General features: G+C 44.1%; 1 protein-coding gene across 2 annotated transcripts in view; it reads left to right on the top strand.

The window, feature by feature from the left end:
- Nucleotides 1–1,036: 1,036 nt before the first annotated feature.
- Nucleotides 1,037–27,535, top strand: part of USP9X (ubiquitin specific peptidase 9 X-linked) — a 162,332-nt gene continuing 135,833 nt past the window's right edge. The window contains exon 1 of one of the 2 annotated variants that reach the window (XM_059385039.1): nucleotides 1,037–1,237. The gene's annotated coding sequence lies outside the window, so the exon portion shown is untranslated. The remainder of the gene's footprint in view (nucleotides 1,238–27,535) is intronic. The other variant, XM_059385040.1, reaches the window with a different exon arrangement.

Genomic DNA, 27,535 nt, shown 5'->3' with positions numbered 1-27,535 from the left:
AATATGGGACATTCTACAGGGCAAATGATATTGTTCCTCTGGTGAATAAAAATGATATACAGGAATGGGGAAAGGGGAAGAAAGGATTCTAGATGAAGAGAGAATTAAGAGCTATGTTAACAAAAACAATACTTGGCCATTATTTGGGTCTTGATTCAGGGAAACCACCTGTAAAAAGCCGTTTTTATTTATTTATTTATTTATTTGACAGAAATCACAGGTAGGCAGAGAGGCAGGCAGAGAGAGAGGAGGAAGCAGGCTCTCCGCTGAGCAGAGAGCCTGATGTGGGGCTTGACCCCAGGATCCTGGGATCATGACCTGAGCCAAAGGCAGATGTATTAACCCACTGTGCCACCCAGGCGCCCCTAAAAAGCCATTTTTGAGACAACCAGGAAAACTTGAACCCAGACTAGGTATTCGATTATATTAAGGAATCAGTGTTAAATTTATTAGGTGTGATAATGGTACTGTGTTCATAAAGTCTGTATCCTGTTAGAGACTTAAGTATTTATGGGTGAAATTATGTCATTTCCTTTAAAATAAGTCCCGGGAGGGGGCGGGGGTAAGTACGGAGGGAAATAAATGAAGCAAGAAAGCCAAAGTAGGGCGCCTGGGCGGCTCAGTTGGTTAAGCAACTGCCTTCGGCTCAGTTCATGATCCCGGAGAGCCAGGACTGAGTCCCGCATTGGGCTCCCAGCTCCATGGGGAGTCTCGTTCTCCCTCTGACCTTTTCCCCTCTTTTGCTCTCTCACTGTCTCTCTCAAATAAATAAATAAAATCTTAAAAAAAGAAAAAAAGAAAAGAAAGCCAAAGTAGTAGTAACCCTTACAGCTGAGTGACAGATGAACTGGGATTTATTAAACTATTCTCTATTTTTCCGCATGTTATTAAGTTATTGAGCTTCAAACTCACTCTTCTATACTCTGCCTTTTGATGGGGGGGGTGGGAAGCGAGCGTTCGCTTTTCAGCTTGGCCCACGACTTCCTGCTAGACTCCGCCTATAGGGGGCGATAGAGGGAGACTGCAAGGCGGGAGGAGGACGTAGCGACTTAAACTCCTTTCTGTTCTTCCTTGTTCCCTCCTGTCAGCTTCCTGCTGCTGTCAGCATTCCCCCAGAACATTTCTTCACCGCCGCCCCAGCAGCGCCTTTCGTTGTCTGCAGCTGAATCCGGTTCGTCGTTTTCCAGGATTCACAAAACCAGACTTATCCCACCCCCATCAGCAACACCAGCATGAGGTGAGTAGCACCCCCTCCTCAGGGGTCTCGGTCCCAGTTCCACCGAGCCCTTCCTCCAAGGTTCAAAGTTGTAACAATTCCATTCTCTCTCCTTTGTACCCCAGCCCTGGGGCTGGTAGCCGCTTCCTGCGCTGACTTTCTTGACGATCCCTCAGACCTCTCTTTTCACCGCTCGAGTTAGCTCAACAACTTTATGCCTAGTTAACGTTTTGTTTGTTTTGCTTTTTAAATAGTAAATCCCGTCTGTTCAAATTAACTAACGCGCTTTCTACCTCCCGACTGGTCCCCGATGAGAGGTACCCGGACTCCCATCAGTCATGGGTTGAGGGCTGCGTTCGGGGGGCTCATCCCCCAGCATTCCTGGTCTGCCACATGGGTAGCAAAGCCAACTTCAGCAGCTGAGCAGGTTCCAGTGGCAAGCAATACAGGCGCCACGAATTGGAAGTTGCGCCAGTGTGCACTAAAGTGATAAAGAAGGTGGGGGCGGCTCGGCGATTTTGCTACGCAGCCAGATGCCCTTTATAAAACATTAATTTCTAATTACGGAAGCGTTAATTGTCCTTGAAGGACAGTTAGGAAGAAAAAACTGAAGTTCTCTCTGTCACCAGCCCCAGTTCTGATTTCCTTCTCTTCCCTCCTACCCAGAGGCAGCCAGTGTTACCGCTTATCATTTACATGTGTTTTTCTACATATATATGCTTAAAACATATATGGCTTTATGTGTAGGTTTAATTTTTTTGCATAGTAATACGTATCTTTTTGCAAGTTGCTTTATTCACTAAACAGTTTGTCTTGTATGTCACTCCATATGATGACGTATACACCCACCTCATTCGTTTCTTTCTTTTGTTTTTAAGATTTTTATTTATTGGGGCACCTGAGTGGCTAACCTGATTAATCGGCTTCCTTCAGCCCAGGTCATGATCTCAGGGTCCTAGGATCCAGCTGTGCATCAGGCTCCCTGCTTAGGAGGAGCCTGCTTCTCCCTCTCCCTGTTTTCTCTCTCTCTACCTGTCTCTGTCAAATAAATCATAAAATCTTAAAAAAAAAAAAAAAAAACCTCTTATAAAAAAAAAAGATTTTTATTTATTTGAGGGGGGAAGGGCAGAGGGAAAAGCCGACTTCCCTCTGAGCAGGGGAGTCTGAGGCAGGGCTCGATCCCAGGATCCAGAGATCATGACCTGAGCCAAAAGTCAGGCGGTTAACTGTCTGAGCCACCCCGTCGCCCCATCTCATTCTTTTCACCTGCTTCGTAATATTCCTTATTAAGGGTGCATATGCACCCACATTCTATGATTCATGTTCATGTCCCTGCATCTTTGTACCTGTTCAGCAGTGTTTATTTCTAGAGTCGAGACAGTAGAAGAAATGTTGGGTCAGATAGAATGCATATTTGCAACTTGCATTAGATGTTAAAAATATGTCCTCCAAAAGGTGGTTGCAGTTTACGGGCTGTGATATTGTGATTGGTAATAAGAAATATAAATTTGGCCTCCCTTTCGTTTCTCGCATACAGCTCCTAAAACCCTTGGAATTTCCGAAGTGATGAGAGCAACAAAGGTGTCTTTTGTTATGTTAATGAGTGACATTTGGGCTGCACCTAAGGATGGGGGCTGGTTGCCAGGGGAACCAAGTATGAATAAAGGGTTGGAACTTTCAGTCCCACCCCCTGACCTCCCCGGAGGGGAGAGGGGCTGGAGGTTGAATCAATCACCAATGGCCAATGATTAAATCAGTCCTGACTTTGTAATGAAGCCTCCATAAAACCCCAAAGGACCGCGTTCGTAGAGCTTTCAGGTTGTTGAACATGTGGAGTTTTGGGCACAGTGGCGAGGAGAGGGCATGGAGAGGGCATGGAAGCCCCTCGTCCTTTCCCCATACCTTGCCCTGTGGATCTCTTCCATCTAGCTGTTTCTGGGTTATATCCTTTTATAACAAACCGGTGATCTAGTAAGTAAGATGTTTCTCCGAGTTCTGTGAGCCGCTCTAGCAAATTAATCGAATCCCAGGAGATGGTCATTGGAACCTCCAGTCTATAGCTGGTCAGTCAGAAGCAGGGGAACAGCCTGCCTTGCGACTGGCATCTGAAGTTGGTGTAGGGTGGCTGGGGGCAGGGGAACAGCCTTGTAGGACTGAACTCTTTAACCTGGGCAGTCTGGTGCAATCTCCGGGTAGGTGGTATTGGAATTGAGTTGAATTCTTGGGACTCAACTGCTGGTGTCAGTGCTTGCTTGCTTGCTTGCTTGCTATTGTGTGGAAAGCCCTTGCCCCAGTTTTGGATTTGGGTCCGGGAACCCAAAAGGGTTGGTGTTAGTGAATTGGGATTTGCTCGACTGTCCGTGGCTCACAGAAGCATGTGGTTTGGGAAAAGAAAGGATGAAGGGAAGGAGAGTGGTGGTGAAGCTCTTTATTCCTGGGTGTCCATGTGGTCACCCAAGGAACGGAGCAGCAACTGTGCTGCGTTCAGTTACTAAACAAGGACTCAGCTCCTGGGCAGTTGGAATAAGGAAGTGCATACTGATGAGAAAAAGGCAAAATATTCAATCCCTTGGTCATTGTTATCTGTAATAGCTAAACTAAAAGGGAACGCTCAGTTGGACTTTGATGTTAGTCCAGATTCCGATTTCAGTGAGTCTGAGCTTTGGCCATTAGCCTCAAAGCGGCCCCCCAAGGTAAAAGTACTGTGGGGGAAGGGTAAAACCAGGAAACTTTTGAAACTAGGGGGGCTGTAGTGTGAAAGAGTTGTTTTCATTTTGTCTGTCAGTATCCTCGGCTTCCTGAGGAAGTTTCACTGAACGGGTTTGGGGGAGTAACTGATTGGGGGCCACTGGTGTTTCTGGTCTGAATTCCTCTGGGTGGAAGAGCGTGTTTGGGTGGCTGTGGGACCCACCGGTCACTATGGAACAGTCCCAGGTGTCTGTTAGTGATCCAGACATTCCCGAGGTGGTGGACTGCATGAAAGCCACCTTGTTAATTCTTAGAAAGGGGACTGTCCTTAACCTGCATCAATGCCAAGTGGGAACCCCGATGAAGCCAGCTGATAGGCTTCCTATGCAAGGCATCTGGGACTGGCTTTATGATGACGGAGATATTAACCCGTCCAGTATGCCCATTACCCAGGTCAGGGTAAATGCTGTGGCTTGAGGGGATCCCTTTCAGAGAGTGCCCCGTGTAACCTCATTGTTGCAAAACCAAAAAACAGCTCGGGAAGCCTCATCAAATTTCTTGTCTCAGTTTCTCTTCAGGTACCTTACAGATGCTAATAGAAACTGTAGGTTAATTAACAAGCCAATGGGGAGAGTCAGGGGATGCTGCTGAACTAGGTGGAAAATTTTGAAGTTACTAAGAAATATGGTGAATAAAGTGAATATTGATAGGAGCGAAACAAAGAGGAAACATAAAGGGGACTCATCCCAGCCAGGTGGAAATTTTTAGATGATTAGTAAGAAATGGGTGAACTGGGTTTTTTGTTTTTTTTGTTTAGTATATATAAATTGCGTAAGCTTTTAAAAAAAGAAATAGGATGAATAAAACACTGATGGGATAAAGACAAAGGCTTTAATATAGCCCTATCTAATGTTGGTCAGGCCAAATGGACCCCTGTTGCTCCCCCAACATTAAACGGCCCCAAACAATTCTGCTTTATTTATCCCTGTTCAGAGAAATTTTTACAAGCTGGAAGGCAAAAATTACAATGAAGTACCAGACCAGCAACTGCGTGAGTGAGCAGTTTGGCAGATTAATCAAGATAAAAAGATTGACAAAAGGGTTAGGGTCCCTTGGCTTGACCCTCTCACTGGGGACCCAGAGCCTTTGTAGCACAAGAAGTGCATAAAGTGGTCAGAGAAGAGAAGTTTCCCTGAGTCCTTGATCTGGGAGTCCCATAAACCATGGTACCAGAACCTATTGGTAAAGCCCTGACTCCTGCCACAGTTAGATTGACAGAATGTCAAAACACAGGATTGATAGGATTATGAAAGTTGGAATGCTGAAGCCAATACTCTCTAAGGAAATCATGTTGACTTTACCTGAATGCTTTATGGGGATGGATATTAAATGTGGCTGAGGAACACTTCCCTACCCTATATAACCTGATGATGAAGTCCTAACAGAGGCTACAGCTAGGAATGTGAGTTGATAGAATCATGGTAAAAGTTTGTAGGAGGATTTGTATGTTTGAATAGACTTTATGGGAAAGGATTGCATTTCTTTTACCTGATGGTTAAAAGGCAAAATATTAGGGATTGATAAGGGGTGGACATAGTATCTGATGGGAATCCTTCCCCTACCTAGTAACAGAAGGCATATACATATGCCCTTCGAGCAATAAATATAAGTAGACCTGCTAAATGGGAACCAGTAAGATGCCTGAGCCCACGCAGTGGAGGGTGTAAACTGGAATGCTGGTCGAAACCAATTCTTGGCAATAGCGCTTCATAGAGTGTAGACTGAAGCTTATGGCAAGAGCCTGGGACCGCCTCCCAGTGACCACTACTGGGACTTTGGGGAAGGGAGTTTTTTTGAAAGGCATTTGCTACCTTGCTGTGTGGGGTATTAATTGAAGGTGAGGGACATACATGATCTTGAAACCTGAAATACCCACAATGTCTAGAATGATGTTGGAAAAACACCTTAATGGGGATGGCAGTGCCTAGGGAATGCCAGCAGAAGCTTCCTCAGGAGCAGGGAGCCCCTTTTCCCCTGGGACTGACTCAGGAATGGTATGGGGAGCTTGCTGGGTTCTCTCATCACTTAGTACCTATAAACAGCTCCCGACTGACAGATAAAGAGCTGCTTGAAATGTGGACAGAAGTTCCACGGTTGGGGGCGGGGGGTAGAATGGACATCATCTTGCTTGGAAGGCCTCCATTCTGATTGAAAAAGGTAAAAAACCCAGCTCAGTGGCCTGAACTGCATGCTGTTTCACTAGCCGTGATGGAAGAACTGAACTGTGATAAAAAGCCAGTATGTTTGACTTGTTACTGACTAATGGGCAGTAACCAGTGGGCTGAGCTGCTGGTCAGCAGGAGGGCGGTGGAAACGTGGCCCATTAAATAGATGCCCATGCAGGGCCTAGTCCTATGGAAATTTAAGGGGTGTATTAAGGTAGGACATGTCAACGCCCATCAGAAGAACTCCCTTCTGGGTTTGGAAGGTGGTTTGAACAAACACATCCCCACGTGCTCCTTGGAGGTGGCTGCCTAGGTCCATGAGATGAGTGGACACTGCAGAGATGGGCTGGTTCCAGACTTGTTCCTCTGGTACCTTCTGAGGCACAGAATGTTAGTAAGAATTGTTCTGTTTTGGCAAAGGAGACAGAGACTGCAGATGGCCTTGTGGCAGATTTTTTGGTGGGAGAGACCTTAACATAGCTGGCGAGTGAGCCTGATGCTGGCAGCAGGGAGTGGGGGGCACCATGAATGGGTCCTGACAGCAGGAGTCACTGACTCTAGACTGGCTTTGCTTTCCCAGTGGGAGAGGCGGACACTCCCATGCTGGGAAAGAACCAGAACTGAAGATAGGGCGCTACTTTGTACAGGCCATCCACACTTCAGACGGGGGAATGTACTTTACAGCTGATAATGACCAACACTTGTCAGGGATATCCTCCTCAAAGTACTAGTTAGACAGAGAATGAAGGGGGCGATTAAACAGTGGTTGTCGGGGAGCCTGGGTAGCTCAGTGGGTTAAGCCTCTGCCTTCGACTCGGGTCATGATCTCAGGGTCCTGGGATCGAGCCCTGCATTGGGCTCTCTGCTCAGAGGGGAGCCTGCTTCCCTCTCTCTCTCTCTGCCTGCCTCTCTGACTACTTGTGATCGCTCTCTCTGTGTCAAATAAATAAATAAAAAATCTTAAAGAAAAAAAGCAGTGGTTGTCTAAAAGTGGGGGGTCAGTGTGGGCAAGGAGGAGAGACACACATGAAGGGGGCTGGCTTACAGGCTTGCACCAGTGTGTTCCCACACACAGTGCGAACACGAGGAGGCTAACCCCTGGATAGATTCCTGTTTTTCTGGTGGATCTGGGGAAGAGAGGGTGTGGAAGGTGCTAGTATTCTTTTCCACACCGCCTCAACTTTTTTTTCTCTACTCGACGCAGTGTCACAAGGACCCCTATGGGGGCTGCATCGATTCCTAAGCAAGAAACTGCAACTGTGTATTTTTAACTTTTGTGTCCGAATTCCTAAGGGCCCAATGGGGCAGGATAGGCCTTAACCCCTTTTGGTGAAATTGGGGCTAACAGTGAACACTCAGCTGGCGGTAAAGATAGCCCACCAGTTCTGCACGTGGGTAACCTCACCTTATCTGACTAGAACTGCACTGAGGGGGAGGGACTTGCTAGACTAGTTTTGCCGCCTGGAGTCTACCCCAGCGCAGTGACCAAACCTAATGTCCCTTCCAGAGGTGGGAAGGTTTGGGTATAAATGAAGGGGAAGAAAAATAGTAGCTGAGGGGTAAGGGAATGAATACAGGGGTTATATATAATGAGGGAAATCCAATATTACATTGACATCACCAAAGAGGCTTCGAACAGGTGCTGTTCCTTCTTAGCCTGAGTATACCAGATGCCTGAGAGAGTGAAGCCGTGTAGTGCACTCTTGTTTTTGGGACCTGAGGGGATGGCATGAAAGCCATCTGCGAGGAGGACTGCTCGTCCTCCGTATGATGCTGGACTGGATAGTTATTAATGACTGGATGATATCTCTTGAGTTTTATGATTGTTTTGCTATGAGGAATCCATATTCGAAGACCAGGGTGGACTGTGATATTGTGGTTTATAATAAGACATATATTAGGTCTTCGTTTTAGGAGTAAGGACTTGGACTGCACCTAAGGAATGGGGCTGGTTGCCTTGGGAACGAACCTTGTGATTAGAAGGTTGGAAATTTCAGTCCCACCCCTCTGATGGGTATGTGTGTGTGTGTGTGGGGGGGTGTTATTGAATCAATCACCATTGGCCATTGATTTAAACTAAAAGGATGGGGTTCAGAGAGCTTAGGGGTTGGTGAGCAGGTAGAACTGTGGGTAGAGTGGCGCACCTGGAGAGGGCATGGAAACTTCTCATCCTTTTCCCATACCTCCCCCTGTGCCTCTCTTCCGAATGGCTGTTCTGAATTATATCATTCTATAATAAACCAATGATCTAGTAAGTAAAATGTTTCTCTGAATTCCGTGACCCGCTCGAGCAGATGAAAACCCAAGGAGTAGGTCGTTGGAACCTAGCCGGTCAGTCCGAAGGACAAGTCAACATAGACTTACAACTGGTGTTTGAATTGAGTTACCAAGAAGGTAATCATTGGAACCTCCTATCTATCTATAGCCATTGGTCAGATGCATAAGTAACAAACGGCTTTTGTGACTGGTGTCTGAGGAGAGGTGTGTGTGGCATTGAGGGTGGAGGAGGACTGGTGGCAGTCTTGTAGGACTGAATCCTTAACCTGTAGAATCTGATACTCGTTTCCAGGTGTAGTTAGTGTCAGAATTGAGTTGAATTCTCAGGTACCCTGTTGGTGTCTAAGAATTGTTCCTCATTGTGGGGAACCCTGCTCCCCACACATTGGAAATTGTGTTTCAGAGTATCTCGAAGGCAAGTGACCTAGGAGGGTGCCAGTGCTCTTACTACAGGATGTAACATAGCTGCCTTATCCTACATATCCCATCTGGCCCTCATCTGTGTTCCTTTAGCAGAAGATAACACGAGTGAGAGCTGTTCGCCCTAACCATGCCACAAAGCAACAGACACCTTCTGCACCCTACTCCCTAAGGGGCCACCAAGGTGGAACTACGGTACTCAAGCTGGAGGTACCAATACCCTCAGGGAGTCTGAATTCAGCGTGGCTGCAGTGTGTGCTCTCCAGCTGAGAGTAGAGTCTCATGGAGACTGTTGGATGGGACTTTCCTGAGCCCACGTGACAACCCCTAGCCACTCTTGGAAATAACTAAGTGCATTTTGTGGGGGTTCTGAGGGCCTTGCATGAGCAAGGCGGGGCGGTAGTTAGGTTATACCTAGCTTTTCTTTTATGCAACCAACAGTGGATCTGGTGCCTGTGGGTGTGGGAGTTATGGAGAGAAAGCTACATAGAATCTCTCTCAGTTATCCGCCTGTATTCTAGGGCTGGGATCCCATGATGCGCTCTCTAAAGATGTGAAATCTGCAAATATTAACTACCTCATAGATATCTGAAAAGAAACTTTTTTCGGGGATAGGAAGGAATCAGCAAGGCCAAGGATCTGAGGTGGGAATGTGCTTTATCATGTTCAAGGAATGATAAGGAGGCTGGTTGGTACAGAGAGTGTGAGGGGGGCAAGAAGAAGGAAAGGATGTGAGAGAGATAATGATAGGGACTAGAGACTCGCTCTGCTTTTCCAGATCGCTTCCTGCCCAAGGGTTGTTCTAAATCTCATAGCTTTTTCAGGCCAGGTCTTGATTTCTTTGGTGATTCAGTTCCCTCAAAACCTCAGTAGTCCTCTGATCTTTTTGTTTTAGACGTTGACCACGTTCTCTTCCTAGATGTGGTTGTGGCGTCTGCCTTACGTATCTGTCTCCTTGTTCCTGCGCTGCTCCCTTTTGAAACTTAACAGAGCAGGCTTAGATGAGAAGGGCACCACTACCTTCTGTCTGATTGTCACTCACTTTAGGGCAGAGTGCCCCTGTTTAAGGAGTTTTATAAGCCTTTGTGTCAAAAGCTCAGGCGGTTCCACAGGGTAACACTGAACATGAGGAACCAAATGACAGACCACCAGAGTGATCGGTCACTGCTGTGGAAAAGCCACTTCTAAACTACAGGTAAGCAGTTTTAGAGAAAGCCATGGAAGCTGGTAACTGGATCCTAGCGGGGAAGCTACAAAGGGTCGCCCTCCCCCAGACCAGGGAGATGGATAAGAAATGGCCTTGTGACAGTCTCCCATAAGATAGGGGCGAGAAGCAGCACTATAACAACTCCCTGTGCTTAACTTCCTTTATTCCAGGAGGCATCACAGAGGATTTGGCCCTGAGTTGGGTCAGACTGCAGATCCATTGTTTATGGGGCCTAGGTGGAGATATGCAGGGGCACCAGATGTCATGAGGGAGTTGTTCCCCTCCACCTTTGTCACACAAAGCCCTTTTCAGTCTTGTCTTACTATTTGGGATACAGAAGCAGTCAGCTCTCCCTTCTTCCTCCCTTCCTCCCTCCCTTCCTTTTTTCAAGATACTGAGATAGAACAGAGGGAAAGAGAGAATCTCAAGTAGACTCCATGCCCAGCAGGGAGCTGGACGTGGGGCTTAGTCTCACAAACCTGAAATCATGACCTGAGCCAAAATCAAGAGTCGGAGGCTCAAGAGCCACCCAGGCTCTCTAGCAGTCAGCTTTTCTAGTCTTGCATCCCCAAATATCTTACCGTTTCTGCAGCTTAACCAGCCCATTCTTGCCTGAGCTTTCTTTTAACACCTTGCTGACTTTAGCAAGTAACCATCAATTCATACTCCTGACATCGCATACCATCCTCCTTTCTGAAAGCTGTAGGGTCTGGAGGCACTTCGTGCAACTTTCTTTTATTACAGGTAACATCTGCTGTTTAACAAGACAAGACTCTCCATCTTTCTATCCTCCAATATCATTTTCCTTCTTGTGCACTGGTGCAAACAACAAAACTTTCATTATTGCTGATCTTACCTGACCGGGTAGGTGAACAGGTCACTGGGACAGCCCTCCCTGCTGTCATTCAGAAACCTGGGCTGACTGAGGCTTTGCTTGCTTCTACACGTGGCTACCAAGGTCATCCTTAGGACTGAGGTATGGAGCTGTCTCTGTTATAGCTGGCTGCAAGGGGAGAAAAGTATACATTAGTATGTTTGCGAGGTTTACATGGACAGGCTGGAAATGGTATATGAAATTCGTGCTCTCATTCTTGCATGTGGCCACACCTGACTGCAAGGGAGGCTGGGAAATGTGTGCCCAGGAAGAAGAGGAGAGCATGGAGTAGGTGAGCAGCTTGCAGTCTCTATGGAGTAGTTGTACTGGCAGTGTGGGTGGTGAGAAGTGGCTGAATTCTGGATTTATATAGAATGTAGAGACCTCAGGGGCATCTGGGTGGCTCAGTCAGTTAAGCATCTGCTTTCAGCTCAAGTCAGGGTCTTGGGATTGAGCCCCACGTCAGGCTCCCTGCTCAGTAGAGAGTCTGTTCTTCCCTCTCCCCCTGCCTACCGCTCCCCCTGCTTGTGTCCTCTCTCTGTCGCATAAATAAAAATAAAATATTAAAAATAAAAGAAGATAGACACCTCAGAATTTGTTGACACCATGGTTTTGGGCCTGAAACGTTGGAAGGATAGAGTTGCTGTATGCGAGGATGGGAAAGGCTATCGAGAACTCCGTTTCAGACACGTGATTTTTGAGGTACCCACATGGAGACATTAAATAGGCAGTTGGAGATGCGGGTTTATAGTTCAAAGAAGTGGCCAGGACTGAATATATAAACGTGAGGGGGAGGGTTTGGTACATATATGGTATTTAAAGCTATTAAACTGCACTAACTACAAAACTATATAGAGTAATACTGAATTTCATTGATTCTACAAAGTACATTTTTTTACATCTTAAGATCTTTGAAACTGGAATGCATCTTACAACACTAAATATGGTCTTCAATTATTATGATTGATAGTGTTTTCTTTGTTAGTATAATTTAAAATAATGATGTCTTGCAACTGATGACACCCCAGATTCAATGAAACCATAATACTAAGAGTAAAAACGATGATGCTATTGAATATTTACTGTGCATCAGACACTGTGCTAAGCCACTTCCATGATTATCTTTACATGTAGTTATAGGAGTGTTAAGCGCTCAGGTGCTGGGACATGACTGCATAGATCTGTATTCTGGCTCCGAGTTTATAGACCATATGACCTTGGTGAAATGCTTACTTTGTTCCCTACTTTCCTAATCTCTAAAATGGGATGATAATAGTACCTAACTTACAGGTTTATTATGAGGATTGAAAGAATTAGTACACGTGTAGTTCTTAGAAGAGAGCTTAAAACAGTAACTGCTAAATTGTTCACATTATTAACAAAATTAACATTGTTAAAACTGTGGAGAATATATGTATGTATGTAAAAATTCACGAAATCTTGCCAATTATAACGACATGGGTGGAGCTAGAGATTATTATGCTTAGCAGACTAAGTCAGAGAAAGACAAATACCTTATGATTTCACTCGTATGTGTAATTTAAGAAACAAAACAAATGAGCAAAGGGAGAAAGAGAGGCAAACCAAGAAATAGACTCTTAGCTATAGAGAACACACTGATGGATACCAGAAGGGAGGGGTGTAGGGGATGGGTGACATGGTGATGGGGATTAAGGAGGGCCCTTGTGATGAGCATTGGGTATTGTATGGAAGTGTGGGATCACTGTATTGTATACCTGAAAGTAATATAACACTACATTAAGTAACTGGAATTTAAATTAAAAAAAAGAAAAGAAAAGAAAAGAGGGCGCCTGGGTGGCTCAGTGGATTAAGCCTCTGTCTTTGGCTCAGGTCATGATCTCAGCGTCTTGGGATCAAGTCCCATATCAGACTCTCTGCTCATCAGGAAGCCTGCTTCCCCCTCTCTCTCCGCCTGCCTCTCTGCCTACTTGTGATCTCTCTCTGTCAAATAAATAAATAAAATCTTTTAAAAAAATGTTTCAGGCAAAAAAAAATATTCATCAAGCTATACTCTTTATTACTGTGAATATTGTATACCTCGATAAAAGAAGAAAACAAACCAAAACAGAAAAGTTGGAAGAGAAAGAGATCATCTGTCTTCTAAGTAAGAAAAAAAAGTTACATGTCTTCATTGAAGTATTTTTGTCTGAAATTAATATAGTTGCTCTAGCTTTCTTTACATTATTGTCAGCACAGCACATTTTTTATGGTCCCTTTTCTTTTAACTTATTTGTGTCTTTCTATATAAATTGGGTTTCTTGGGGGCACCTGGGTAGCTCAGTCAGTTGTATCCAACTCTTGATTTTGTTCAGTTGATCTCAGGATCATGAGTCCCTAAGTCCTGCATTAGGCCCCATGCTGGGTGTGGAAGCTACTTTAAAAAAGAAAAAGGTGGGTTTCTTATAGACTACAAATAGTTGGGTCTTATTTTTTTAGTCTACTCTGACAGTTTCTTTTACCTGGTGTATTTAAACCATGGATATTTATTGATCTAGTTGGATTAATATTTGCCATATTTGTTCCTGTTTTCCATTCATTGTCCTCATTCTTTGGTTTTTAGTTTTTGCCTTCCATCCATTTTATTTATTTATTTATTTATTTTTTGGAATGAGCTATAATTGATATATTATTCTCAGGTGTGCAACATGATTTGCTATTTGTGTATATTGTGAAATGATCACCACGATGCATCTAGTCAACATCCATCACTATATATAGTTAATTTTTTTCTTGTGATGAGAACTTTTAAGATTTACTCTAGCAACCTTCAAATATCCAATATAGTGTTATTAACTATAATATCTATGCTGTAAGCTATGTCCCCATGACATTTATTTTAAAATTGGAAGTTTATACCTTTTTTAAAAAATATATTTTTATTTATTTATTTGATAGAGATCACAAGTAGGCAGAGAGAGGGAAGAAGCAGGCTCCCTGCCGAGCAGAGAGCCTGATGCAGGGCTTGATCCCAGGACCTGAGATCATGGCCTGAGCCAAAGGCAGAGGCTTTAACCCACTGTGCCACCCAGGCACCGTGGAAGTTTATACCTTTTGATACCCTTCACCTATTTTGCCCGGCCCCTCCAGCCCCCACCCTCCCAACAATCACCAATCTATTCTCTATATCTATGGGTTTGTGCGCTTTTTGTTTGTTTTTTTAAGATTCCACGTAGAAGTGAGATCATATGGTATTTATCTTTTTCTGTCTGACTTGTTTCATTTATGCCATCAAGGTCCATCCATGATGTTGTCATAAAATGGCAAGATTTCATTTAAGATTTTATTTATTTGAGAGAGAGAGTCTGGGAAGAGGGAGAGAGGGAGGAACAGACTCCCCACTGAGCAGGGAGCCTGATGTGGACTTGATCCCAGGACCCTAGGACCATGACCTGAACTGAAGGCAGACACTTAACCGACTGAGCTACCCAGGCGCCCCAATTCCATTCTTTTTTATGGCTGAATAATACTCCTGTGTATGTGTATCACATTTTCTTTTATTCATCCATTGATGGACACTTGGGTTGTTTCCATATCTTTGCTGCAGGGAAAGTGGGAATGCTGTATTCTCTGGTTTTAACCAAACATTTTGTGTTAGTCTGTTCCCTTTCCTCTCTTTGCAAATCAGTTATACTTCTTTTTTTAGTGATTGCCCTAGAGTGTGCAGTATACTTTTGCCACTAGTCCATATCCACTTTCAAGTAACACTCTTTCACTTCATGGAGAGTAAAAATACCTTTTAACAGAATGTTTCCAGTTCCTCCCTTCTGTTCCTTATATCATTGCTGTCATTTATATCACTTACAGCTTATTAAGTGTTGTTATTGCTAACATTATCTCTGTTGCTATTTTGAACAAACTTATCTGTTAGATCCATTAAGAACAAAAAATAAAATATTTTATTTGACCTTCATTGATTTCTTCTCTAGTGCTCTTCCTTTCTTTGTGTCAGTCTGAGTTTCTGACCTGGATTAATTTCCTTTTTTCTGAAGCCCTTCTTCTAACATTTCTTGCAAGTCAGTCTACTGGCAACAGATCCCCTTGATTTTTGTCTGAGAATATCCTTCTCTTTGGTAGGATAATTGGCTGGATATAAAATTCTATGTTGGTAGTTTCTCTCAACACTTTAAATATTTCACTCTTCACTCTTCTCTTCTTGTTTGCTTGGTTTCTGAAGGGAAATCCAGTGTCATTCTTAACTGTTGCTCCTCTGTAGGTAGGGTGTTTTCTCCCCTCTGGGTTCTTTCAAGATTTTTTCTTTATCTTTGGTTTTCTACATTTTGAGTAGGCCATGTTTAGGACTATATTTATTGACATTTATCATGCACAGTATTCTCTAAACTTCCTGGATCTGTGGTTTGTGTCATTAATACTGGAAAATTCTCAGCCATTATTACTTCAAATATTCCTTCTGTTCCCTTTTCTCCCCCTCCTGCTTTCTGTTATTCCTATTATGCATATGTTACATCTTTTGTAATTTCCCCACAATTCTTGGATATTCTGTTCTTTTTCATTCTTCTTTTTTTCTCTTTGGATTTCAGTTTTGGAAGCTTAGGTTAACATATATTCAGGTACATTTATTCTTTCCTTGGCCATGTCTGATCTACCAATAAGCCTATCAAAGGCATTCTTCATTTCTCTTATAATGTCTTTGTTTCTAGCATTTCCTTTCGATTCTTTGTTTCCAGCTCTATGCTTATTATTACTTACCTATTCTTACATGTCCACTTTTCCCACTAGAGCTCTTAGCATATTAATCATAGACTTTTATTTTATTATTATTATTATTATTATTTTTTAGATTTTATTTATTTGTTTGACAGACAGAGATTACAAGTAGGCAGAGAGGCAGTCAGAGAGAGGAGGAAGCAGGCTCCCCGCTGAGCAGAGAGCCACATGCAGGGCTCGATCCCAGGACTCTGGGATCATGACCTGAGCTGAAGGCAGAGGCTTGAACCCACTGAGCCACCCAGGCGCCCCAATCATAGACTTTTAAAATTCCTGGTTTTATAATTCCCACATCTCTTCCATATCTGAGTTTGGTTCTGATGCTTGCTCTGTCTCCTCTTTTGTATGTCTTGTAATTTTTGGTTGAAAGTTGGGCATGATGTGCTGGGGAAAGGAACTGTGATGAATGGCCCTTAGTGATATGGTCACATGATGGGGAGGAGAAACAGTCTGTAGCCCTATGATTGGGTCTCATTCTTTAGTGAGCCTGAGCCCCTGAATTGTAACCTTCGCAAGTGTTTCTCATTTATTTCTTTTCCCTCCAATTCAGGTGAGACAGAAAGGCTAGAGGGGGCTGGGGCTATAGCTGAGTATTCATCTCAAAAAGGCTAGAGAAGCCCACCCCCTACCCCCTTAGGCTTACTTTCTCCTACCCCTACTGACAAACAAGAGGGCTATTTCTCTTGAAAACATGGTGGAACTCCTAGAGGTAAAATTGAACTGGACCTTCCTGAACACATGTGTGTACATGCGTACACACACACACACACACACACTCATTCACTTCCAGAGTTCTGAACTCTAGCTTGTCCACATGGAGCCTCTGGTGATTCATCATTACAGTTTATGTTTTGTTTTTATTTTATTTTATTTTTTTAAAGATTTTATTTATTTGTCAGAGAGAGAGGGAGAGAGAGTGAGCACAGGCAGACAGAATGGCAGGCAGAGGCAGAGGGAGAAGCAGGCTCCCTGCCGAGCAAGGACCCCCATGTGGGACTTGACCGTAGGGCGCTGGGATCATGACCTGAGCCGAAGGCAGCTGCTTAACCAACTGAGCCACCCAGGCGTCCCCAGTTTATGTTTTTTTTATTCAGGACTGGCTCCAGCTTTCGGCTTCCATTCTAAGGCTTCTGCTATAATAAACTGTGACTGTCTTGTATTTACCTATCTCTTGATTTGGGGAGTCAGCACTTAGCTCTGTGACCTCAAATTTCTGATTATCTGATAGGAATTATTGATTTTCAATCTATTCAACTTCCCATGTAAGGATGGCATTGATGAATTTCAAGATCCTTACATGTTGGACCAGAACTGGAAGTCAGCATTTTCTTACAACAACAAAAGATTAAAAAAAAAAAAAATGGCAAATGCACATAGTGCATCAGTAAAGGACTGGCTGTTGATTTGTTTATTTATTTATTTTTAAGATTTATTTATTTACTTTAGAGAGAAAAGGCACGAGCAGGAGGGGCACAGGGGGAGAGCAAGAGAATTTCAAGTGGACTCCACACCAGCATGGATCCTGACGTGGGGCTCTATCTTAAAACCCTGAGATCATGACCTGAGCTGAAACCAAGAGTTGGATGCTTAGCCCAGGTGCCCCAAGGACTGGCTATTTAAATTACACTGCATCCACCCAGCAGAATACTATGTACTCAAAAATGTCAGCTCTAAGATGTCCTGATACAGAAAGATTTGCAAGATATATTTTTAAAAGATTTTATTTATTTATTTGACAGAGAGAAATCACAAGTAGTTGGAGAGGCAGGCAGAGAGAGAGAGGGAAGCAGGCTCCCTGCTGAGCAGAGAGCCCGATGCGGGACTCGATCCCAGGACCCTGAGATCATGACCTGAGCCGAAGGCAGCAGCTTAAACCACTGAGCCACCCAGGCGCCCCAAGATTTTATTTATTTTAGAGGGAGAGAGAGAGAGCAAGAGAGAGCGAGTTGGGGGACAGAGCAGAGGGAGAGGGACACGCAGACTCAGTACTAAGTGCAGAGCCTGATGGCAGCCTTGATCTCAAGACTCAGAGATCATGACCTCAGCTGAAACCAGGAGTTGGCTACTCACCTAACTGAGCCACCCACATGCCCCATTTGCAAGATATCTTAAGTGACAGAATGCAAGGTACAGAAAATAGATAGCATGAGTGAATGTTCTCTGAAGTGATTAAATGTTTGTTTTTTAAAAAGGATATGTATCTATATCTAGTATTCTTCAAAATAAGTAAAGGAAATACAGTTTTTAAAGATTAGTGGCAAATAGACCAAAATTACAACAATCACATTTTAGCATTATAAGGGTTGTTTTGTTTCTCAATTTTACAAACTTTCTAAATTCGTTTACATTATTTCTCTAATTTTTTTAAAAGATTTTTATTTATTTATTTGACAGAAAGAGATCAGAAGTAGGTAGAGAGTTAGGCAGAGAGAGGGGGAAAGCAGACTCCGCTTGCTGAGCAGAGAGCCTGATGCGGGGCTTGATCCCAGAACCTTGAGATCATGACCTGAGCAAAGGTAGAGGCTTAATACACTGAGCCATTCAGGTGCCCCTATTTCTCTAATTTTTTAAAGGAGTATTCATATGAAAAAAAATCTGGAGGTTAATACACCAAAATGATACTGGTCATTGGTTTTGGTAATGGACGTAAGGAAAATTTTTCCCATGTGCCAGACATTTTGTAATGTTATATCACATATACAATAATGTTTTTTGTTGTGACACACATGCAGATTTTATTTTGTTTAAGCATCTGGTGTCCATGTTAGGCTTGAAACAGGCTGATTACACCACCTGTTACATTAGCATTCCTAGCACACATTGAAAAGCTATTATAAATCACTATTTTGATATATAGTCCCATGTTTGTTGAAGGACTTGATAAAGCAGAAAAGAGTGGCTGATTTGGAAACAGTATAGTTTTTCTCCAAGTCCTTGAGCAAACCGAGTGAACAGTGCAGCCACAAATAGCACATTCTGTAAACCTCTTACTTGACTCTGCAAACCCAAAAACAGAGCAGGAACAGTCATGTCCTCTGCATTACCTAGATCAACCCAAGAAGAAGCAAGAAGTCCTGAAATGAGCCCAGAAATAAAAAGAAGGGAGAAATTGATGCAATATAGTTGACAAATCACTTGCATTTTTATTTAAAAAAAAAGTAAATTTTACCTAAAATTAAAGGAGGCAAAATGCATACCCAAGAGCCAAGAAAGAATAGCTGTTTCTAGCAGACAAAAATGTAATGCTTAGAAGACAAATAAAAATGAAAACAAAAACTGGAAACCTTAACAAATTTGGTTGAAAGAAACCTCTTTGTGTTTGTGAAGAGTTTGAATTGCAGAATATATTTAGAGAAATAACACTTTATTATATCTTACATGTATAAAGTAATTATATGTATAGATTAGATTATATATGTATAGAACATATACGGGGGCACCTGGGTGGCTCAGTCGGTTGAAGATCCCACTTGAGATTTCTGCTCAGGTCATGAATCATGGGGTGGAGCCCTGTATTGGGCTCCCTGCTCAGTAAATGACCAAGCCTATATTACTTCCGTCTTTGGTCTTCGTCCAAGGTTCTTGGCTTATAGCTAGCTCCCCAAATCCTTGAAATTTCCTGAGCAGTAGAGCAGTGAGAACATCTTTTGTCATAATATTTGGACTTTTGTCCACAGTTCCTGAAACTTTATGACTTCAGAGCCATAAAGTGGAATGGGTGTCTTCTTATGCATAACAAGCTCCTCTTCTGCCACCACTGGGTATATGTTAATGAGGTGACTTCTGGAGAGCACCTAAGGATGGGAGCTGGTTGCCAGGAGAACCAACTATATGATTGGAGGGTTAGAACTTTTTCAGTTACTCCCACCCCTCTAAATCTCCAGGGAGTAGAGATGGACTTGAAATTGAACAGATCACCAGTGGTCATTGATGAAGTTAATCGATACAATCTGTACAATGAAGGCTCCATAAAAACCCTAAAAGGAGAGGCTTTAGAGAGCTCCCAGGCTGGTGAACAAATGCAGATATGGAAGGATGGTACACTTAGATACAGTGTGGACTCTCCATGCCTTTTACCTGTACCAGTCCCTATGCATCTCTTCATCTAGCTGTTCTTGAGTTTTTTGTCCTTTTATAATGAGTCAATAATCTAGTAAGTAAAATGTTTCTCTGAGTTCTGCGACTTGCTCTAGCAAATTAATGGAACCCACGGTCAGTGTCATGCGAACCTTTGATTTAGAGCCATTTGGACAGAAGCACCAGTGACATCCTGGATTTGTAGTTGACATCTAAAGTGGGGTAAGGGGGGACAGTCTTGTAGGACTGAGCCCTTAATCTATAACCCAAGGTTGGGGAGGGGGTCATTGGACCCTTCAGTCTATAGCTGGTTTGTCAGAAGCACAGGTAACAACCTGGAATTGTGATTGCCATCTGAAGCGAAGGGCAGTTTTGGTAGGACTGGTCCCTTAACCTGTAGAATGGGATGCTATCTCTGGGTGGGTCGTGTCAGAATTGAATTGTAGGATACCTAGCTGGTGTCAAAGAATCATTAATTGGTGATGTGGGGGGAAACCACCTCCCTCCCACAAACATGTTGAAATTGGTGATCAAAACCTTGGACTGAATAGTGATTACTTTTTTTCTGGCATAAGCAGTAAATAGTTCCACATTAGAGTGGACTTTGAAGAAACTCTAACAGAAGGAAAAATTGGTTGAAATTTTGCATTATTACAAAATTTCCAGGCTAGCCAAGAAAAAATAGGGAGAGTGTGCTAAGACAGAAAGCAGGATGGAGCTGAGGTTTTACCAGGCTGCAACCATGTGGAGAGAATGTAGTAAGACTTTGACTTGGTGTTTGAATTACCAAATGGTTGGTCTGGGTGACTGCAGTGCAATTTTTTTTTAAGATTTTATTTGCTTATTTATTTGTCAGAGAGAGAGAGAGGAAGAGAAAGCACAAGCAGGCAGAGTGGCAGGCAGAGGCAGAGAGAGAAGCAGACTCCCTGCCGAGCAAGGAGCCTGATGCGGGACTCCAGGACCCTGAGATCCTGACTTGAGCTGAAGGCAGCAGCTTAACCCACTGAGCCACCCAGGCGCCCCTACAGTGCAGTTTTGATTATAAAAATGGTTGAAGGGGTGCCTGGGTGGCTCAGTGGGTTGAGCCTCTGCTTTCGGGCTGTCTGCTGAGCAGGGAGTCTGCTTCCCCCTCTCTCTCTGCCTGTCTCTCTGCCTATTTGTGATCTCTCTCTCTGTTAAGTAGATAAATAAAATTTTTTTTAAAAAATGGTTGAGATAATCTGGTGGACTTTGCAGGTTCACATTTTAAATCATGAGGCTTATATTTTAGCTAGATAAGACCTGGAACATTTGGACTCCTTGGGACAGACACACAGAGCTGAGCTATACCACTCTTAAGGAGTTCTGAGTTCAAGATAACTAGCAGTGGGCCATGAGTGAGTGAGGCATAATCAGCAGCCCTAGTTCATGCTGAGGTTATTTGCTTATGCCATAAACATAACAGGATGATCCAGGCTTCTAAGGAGGCATAGTTGTCATTCTCCAACTGAGAAAGTGAGTATTTCTTAAACCTAGATGACATAAGTCAGACTAGTAGTAAAAATAAAAGGATCAGATTATTTTGTCCCATGGTAGTTTATATAAAATACATAAAACACAACCCTTCGAATTTTAAATAAAACCTGGGAGATTCTAAAACCCTAGAATAAAAGCAGTGAGACATCCCTGGCGTCTGCATACAGGTCCTTGCCTGGAATAGGTAAGTTTCAGAGAGATTCTCCCACAGCAGGACAGACTACTTTTCTTTTTTTCAAAAGATGTATTTACTCATTTATTTTTTGGCGAGAGAGAGAGAGAGCATGGGTTTTCATGAGTTGGGGAAAGGGCAGAGGAAGAGCGAGAATCTTAAGCAGACTCCCACTGAGTGGAACGCGGGTCTGGATTTCACATTGCTGTGATCATGACCTGCTGGAAAACAAGTCGGTCTCTTAAACGACTAAGCCACCTAGGCGACCCTTACCACATTTTTATATGAAAGATAGTAAGTCACTGGGGACTTTTCATCATTCCATTCAAATCACAAAGCCTTCTCTAGGAGACATATAACCAATTTTATATTAGCTTAGCCATTAATCCCGAAGACCTTTTAACAAGTATGAAATAGTCAATCCCTTGTCTCTAGATTGGGGAATGTGTGGCCCTGAAAGTATTAACTAGTTATCAGTTTATCCAAGAAGTTCTCTGTTCCTTTTTTGTTCTAATTGAAGTACAGTTGGTATACAGTGTTCTTTTAGTTTCGGGTGTACAACACAGTGATTAGACAACTCTATAGATGTGCTGTGCTCACTACAAGTGTAGCTATAATCTGTCACCATACAACACAGTACTGTTGACTGTATTCCCTATGCTGTACCTTTCGTCCTGTACTTCCTACTTTTTCCTTCCATAAGGGGAAGCCTGTACCTCTCAGTCCCTTTCACCGTTTTTCCCCCACCCTCAGCCTCCTCCCCTCTGGCAACCACCAGTTTGTTCTCCATATTTTGGGGTCTGTTTCTGCTTTATTTTGGTTTTTAGGTAACACATATAAGTGAAATCCTATGGCATTTGTCTTTCTCTGACTTCTTCGCTTTGTGTCTGTTCCTTAAGGTAAGTGTCCTAGTAAACAATGAGTATACTTATTAAGCACTTCTGGTTGGACAAATAAGAGTGCAGTGGGAAATTTTATGAGGAAATGTAATATGATAAGGCTTTGCTCTACCAAGATAGAACCAGGAAGTAAAACATTACAGTTTTAAAGCTAAAGGAAGACGGGTGTTAGAAACGAGAAACCAAGGGGTGCATGGGTAGCTCAGTCAGTTAAGGGTTGGACTCTTAATGTTTGCTCAGTTCTTGACCTCAGGGTCTTGAGATTGAACCCCACCTGGGGCTCCTCGCTTTGTAGGGACTCTGCTTGGGATTCTCTCTCCCTCTTCCTTAGATCCTCCTCCCCCTGCCTTCTTGCATGCGCAGTTCTCTCTCAAATAAATAAATCTTTTTTAAAAAGAGTAAGAAACTAAAATGAAGGAAGTAAGAAGGAAGGCCTGGACAATATGGACTTTAAGGAGCTTGCACTATGGCATTGAACCTATTCTTTCAACTTAAAACTATTCAGTGCCTAGGACATTAACTGAATGGAAGGTGTCAAAAGTGGGCTGTCCTGTAGGCCACACCCACCTTGGGAGCCACAGTGCTCAACGGTAGCTTCACAGAGCACAGGAAAGAGTGAGTTGCTGGTGAGTTTGACCTGATAGATGAATTTCCCCCTAGAACTGCTGGTGGGAGTGTCATTTATAGGCTAAAACATATGAAAGTGAATTTTTTCCCACTCTTTAAAGCTTTATGGTAGAATATATATATAATCTAAAAGTAATCATTTTAACCATTCTTAAGGGTACTGGTTATTGTTGAGTGCATTTCACAGTGTCGTGCAACCATCACTTCCAGAACTAAATTTTCATCATCCCCAACAGAAACACTTTACCTTACCCTGTAAATAATGACTCCCCATTCCCTCCTCCCCCAGCCTCTGGTAACCTCTTTTCTGCTGGCTGTCCATGAATTTGTTTGAGGTACGTTATGAAGTGGAATTATACAATATGTGACCTTTTGTGTCTGGCTTCTTTCATTTAGCATAATGTTTCAGGGTCCATTCACGTTATAGCCTGTGTTGGAATTTCATTCCTTTTGAAGTCTGAATAATACTCCATTGTGCACTACATCTCGTTTTTCCACTCATCTGTTAGTGAACATTTCAACTGTTTCCACATTATGGCTGTTGTGAATAGTGCTGCCCTGAACAAGGATGAACAAGTATCTGAGTCCCTGCTTTCAATTCTCGTTCTATATTGGGTCTATAGTTAGGAGTGGAATTGCTGGTCCATAGGGTGATTTTATGTTTAGGTTGTGGGGAACTGCCAAACTTTTCTATAGCAGCTGCCTCATTTTACATTCCCACTAGCAGAACACAAGTGTTCCAATTTCTCCATATCCTTGCCAGCACTTTCTATTTTCCCTTTTCTTTTTTTTAATTATAGCCATTCTAATGGGTGTGAAGTGGTATCTCATTGTGGTTTTGATTTGCATTTCCCTCAAGACTGGTGATGTTGAGCATGTTTTCATGTGCTTATTGCGAAAAGAGCCTGCTGGGATTTTGATAGGGATTGGGTTCATTATGAAGATCAATTTGGGGGGTGTGCTGCTATTTTAACAAAACTAAATCTTCTAATCCTTGAACATGGGCTGTTTTTCCATTTATTTTGGTCATCTTTAATTTCTTCTAATGTTGTTTTGTAGTTTTCTTTTTTCTTTTTTTTTTTTTAATTTGACAGACAGAGATCACAAGTAGGTAGAGACATAGGCAGAGAGAGAGAGGAAGCAGGCTCTCCGAAGAGCAGAGAGCCCAACGCGGGGCTCGATCCCAGGACCCTGGGATCAGGACCTGGGCCAAAGGCAGAGGCTTTAACCCACTGAGCCACCCAGGCGCCCCTGTTTTGTAGTTTTCATTGTACAAATCTTGGATTTCTTTTGTTAAATTCTTTTGTTAAATTCATTCATTACAGTTTTATGCTTTTTGATGTCATGATGTAATAGAATTGTTTTCTTAACTTCATTTTCAGATTGTTTATTGCTAGTATATAAAAATACATGGGGGGCACCTGGGGGGCTCAGTTGGTTAAGCCTCTGCCTTCGACTCAGGTCATAGTCTCAGGGTCCTGGGATTGAGCCCCACATCAGGCTCTCTCGGCTCAGCAGGGAGCCTGCTTCTGTCTGCCTCTCTGCCTACTTGTGATCTCTCTTTCTCTGTCAAATAAATAAATAAATAAATAAATAAATAAAAATATAATCTTTTTTATTATTGATCTTAAATCCTGCAAACTTTGCCAAACTCATTTATTAGCTCTAATAGTGTTCTATAGTAGATTTCCCAGGAGTTTATATATATAAGATCATGTCATCTGCAAATAGAGGATAAAAGTGATTTAATTGTTTTCTTACCTGTGTGCCTTTTCTTTTTCTTGCTGTGGTTTGAACCACAAGGGCAATGTTGAACAGAATTGGTGAGGGTAGACATCCTTATTTTTTTTCTTTAAATATTCTTTATTCATTTATTTGACAGAGAAAAAAATCACAAGTAGGCAGATGTAGGCAGAGAGGCAGGCAGAGAGAGAGGGAGAAGCAGGGATGCGGGGCTCGATCCCAGGACCCCGGGATCAGGACCTGAGCGGAAGGCAGAGGCTCAATCCACTGAGCCACCCAGGTGCCCCAACATCCTTATTAAAGGTGCACTTTCAATAGGGTTAAAAGACCGGTTGTTCAACACTTTCCAATCCTGTCCTTTCCAATCCATGGGCAAATCACTGATCCTTTCTGTTTATCTAAAATTAGTGATAGCAATATAAGTTTTGGCTACCTCACAGGGTTCTGAGGATTAAGTAAAATCATGCGGTTAATAAACCTACAGTGTACACAGATGGTAGTGTCTGCTCTTTAGGGGCTCATAAGCTAATGGAGAAGAAAAGCCATTCATGGAAATACTTATAAAAACAAGGTAAAATGTGCTATGAATTATTCGGGCTATGAATTTTTTCTTGGATACCTTGTTAGATAATTTGGGGCAAAAACATGAGTTTAGTAACACATAGAGAAATGATTTTAAAATTTAAGATACTAGTAATGTACTGTCATACCCAATTAGTTTGGATTCCATTTTAACAACTCTGTTATAGATTAACATAGCATAACTAAATCTAACTCTCTTCCATACAAAATATAACAATCTTATTTTATAAGGGTCTGCGACAATTTTGCATTTAGTGTCCAAAAGCACTTTTTTTTAAGTCAGAAGGAAATGTGGTAGATTAGGAACTGCATTTCTTTTCTCATTTGGTCTCAGAGGTAGATTATATAGAATTGATCGAAGCACACCATTTATTTGAAATTAGCCTGATAACCTTTACTTTGGAATATAAACATGTAGAAAATAGGCCATGACATACATGGTGCATGTAGTGGGTTCTTAAGGCCTTTGGCGATTCTAACACTTTTTTTTTTTTAATTGTGTTATGTTAGTTGTATTGATTTGGCAAAAGAACCTAATCTTGCTGTTCAGTACTGTTTTGTCGCTGTGCCGTCCATGTCACTTTATAGATCTTTCTTTGCTGTTCTAAGGGCTCCTATGCTCAGAGGGTGGTCGGTCACAGTAAGGTTGTGAGGAAGCCCAGGCGCTTACAGGTCCTGAAGCTGCAGGATCAAGGGAATGAATTTCTCAGAGCACTTGCTTTATAGGGGGGGGTAGGTTCCCCCAAACCTCCACGTAACCCCCCTCCCACCCCGCAGGAGATAGCCACACCTTCCGTCTATCGGCAAGGAGCAGGTGGCCAAGCCCTGGAGACCTGGCACTGCTGCCACCCCCAAGGTACCCGCCCAACGGGCCTGGCTGGCTCACGGGCCAAGTGACGCGGGTCAGCTCTGCCCCCGGGACCCCAACGCACCGCGGGTGAGACCGCCCAGCGCGTGGTCTCAAGATCTTGTCTTTCCGCTACCCCTCCCCCCACAATCCCGGAAAAGGGGGGAGATTGGTGACGTCATCATCCGGGCACTCGCCGCCGGGGCCACGGTTCACAATGGAACAAAAACAAGCGGCCCAAGTCAAACTCTGAGCGACGCAGCTGCGGTTTGCGCGATTAACCCTTTCCTGGCCACACACTGCCAAATCTCCCAGCTCCTTCTCCGCCGTGGTATGCCAGATCCTTCCGGATCTCCCTTCCCCCACTTTTCCTTGTCCTCGTGTCACCTCTGTTCTCACATCGCTCCTGATACGAGGGGTTTGGAACGTAGCGCGATCCCCGAGGGGCCGACGGAAAGACACCGTACTGCGTGAACAATCTGTACCGCATTGTGTTCCCCTCCCCCACTCCAGTTCTCCGGGTTCCAAGCGCCTCGCGCCTGGCCCGGCTTCCCTGGTAGCACGCGCAACTCTCCCTGGCTCGACGGCCCAGGGTGTCGGGGAAGGGAGCAGAAGGAGCAGCTGAGCGAGAAGGGGGGGTAGTGGGGAGGAGGAGACGAAGGAGGAGGGCCAGGGGGCGGGCCTTGTGGGGGGCGGGGCTAGATGGGGGCGGGGGATCATCACGGCTTTGGGCGGTGCTGGGGTTAGTGGGAGTCTGCGCCGCCGCGCTGCTGCCGCCGCCGCCACCAGTGCTGCTGCCGCCGCCGCTACCGCCGCCGCCAGTGGCCGAGCGTTTTTTTTTTCTTTTTTTTTCTTTTCTTTTTTTTTTTTTTTTTTTTTTTTTTTGGTTTGCCGGATCCGCCATATTGGCGAGGACGGGCGTCCGCGGCTGCGGAAGCTAGTCTCCGCCGTTGTCGGAGCCGCAACCTCACAGCACCCGGCCCGTCCGGGCCTCTGCCGCGCGGAGCCCCTCCCCGCGTTGCTCAGCTCTCAGGCCTCGCGGGAGCCCGCCGCTGCCGCCTCTCTCCCGGGAGGCGGCCGCCTCAGCCCTCGGTGCTCCGGTCGGCGCCGGGAGCGAGGAGCGAGCCGCAGCAAAGCGACCAGGCCCGGAGCGGGGAAAGAGGCGGCGACCACGAGAAGGTGAAGCCGCCACTGCAGGAGGAGGAGCGGGAGGAGGTGACGCAGGAGAAACGCACCGCCCGGAGCCCGTCTGAGCTCAGTTAGAGCCCCGGCCCGAGGGGAGAAGAGGGAAGAGGCCGCCGCCGCCGGCTGAGGAGGAGGAGGCGGCCGCGGCCACCGTTGCTGCAGGGCGGGCGCGGCGAGCAGCGAATTCCGGCGCCCCCGTGCAGCTTCCTGGTCTTGACGCCCGCAGCCTCTCGAC

This window comes from Mustela nigripes, chromosome X, assembly GCF_022355385.1.
Source record: "Mustela nigripes isolate SB6536 chromosome X, MUSNIG.SB6536, whole genome shotgun sequence".
Taxonomy (NCBI): Eukaryota; Metazoa; Chordata; class Mammalia; order Carnivora; family Mustelidae; genus Mustela; species Mustela nigripes.
This window is presented reverse-complemented; position numbering and strand designations above follow the sequence as displayed.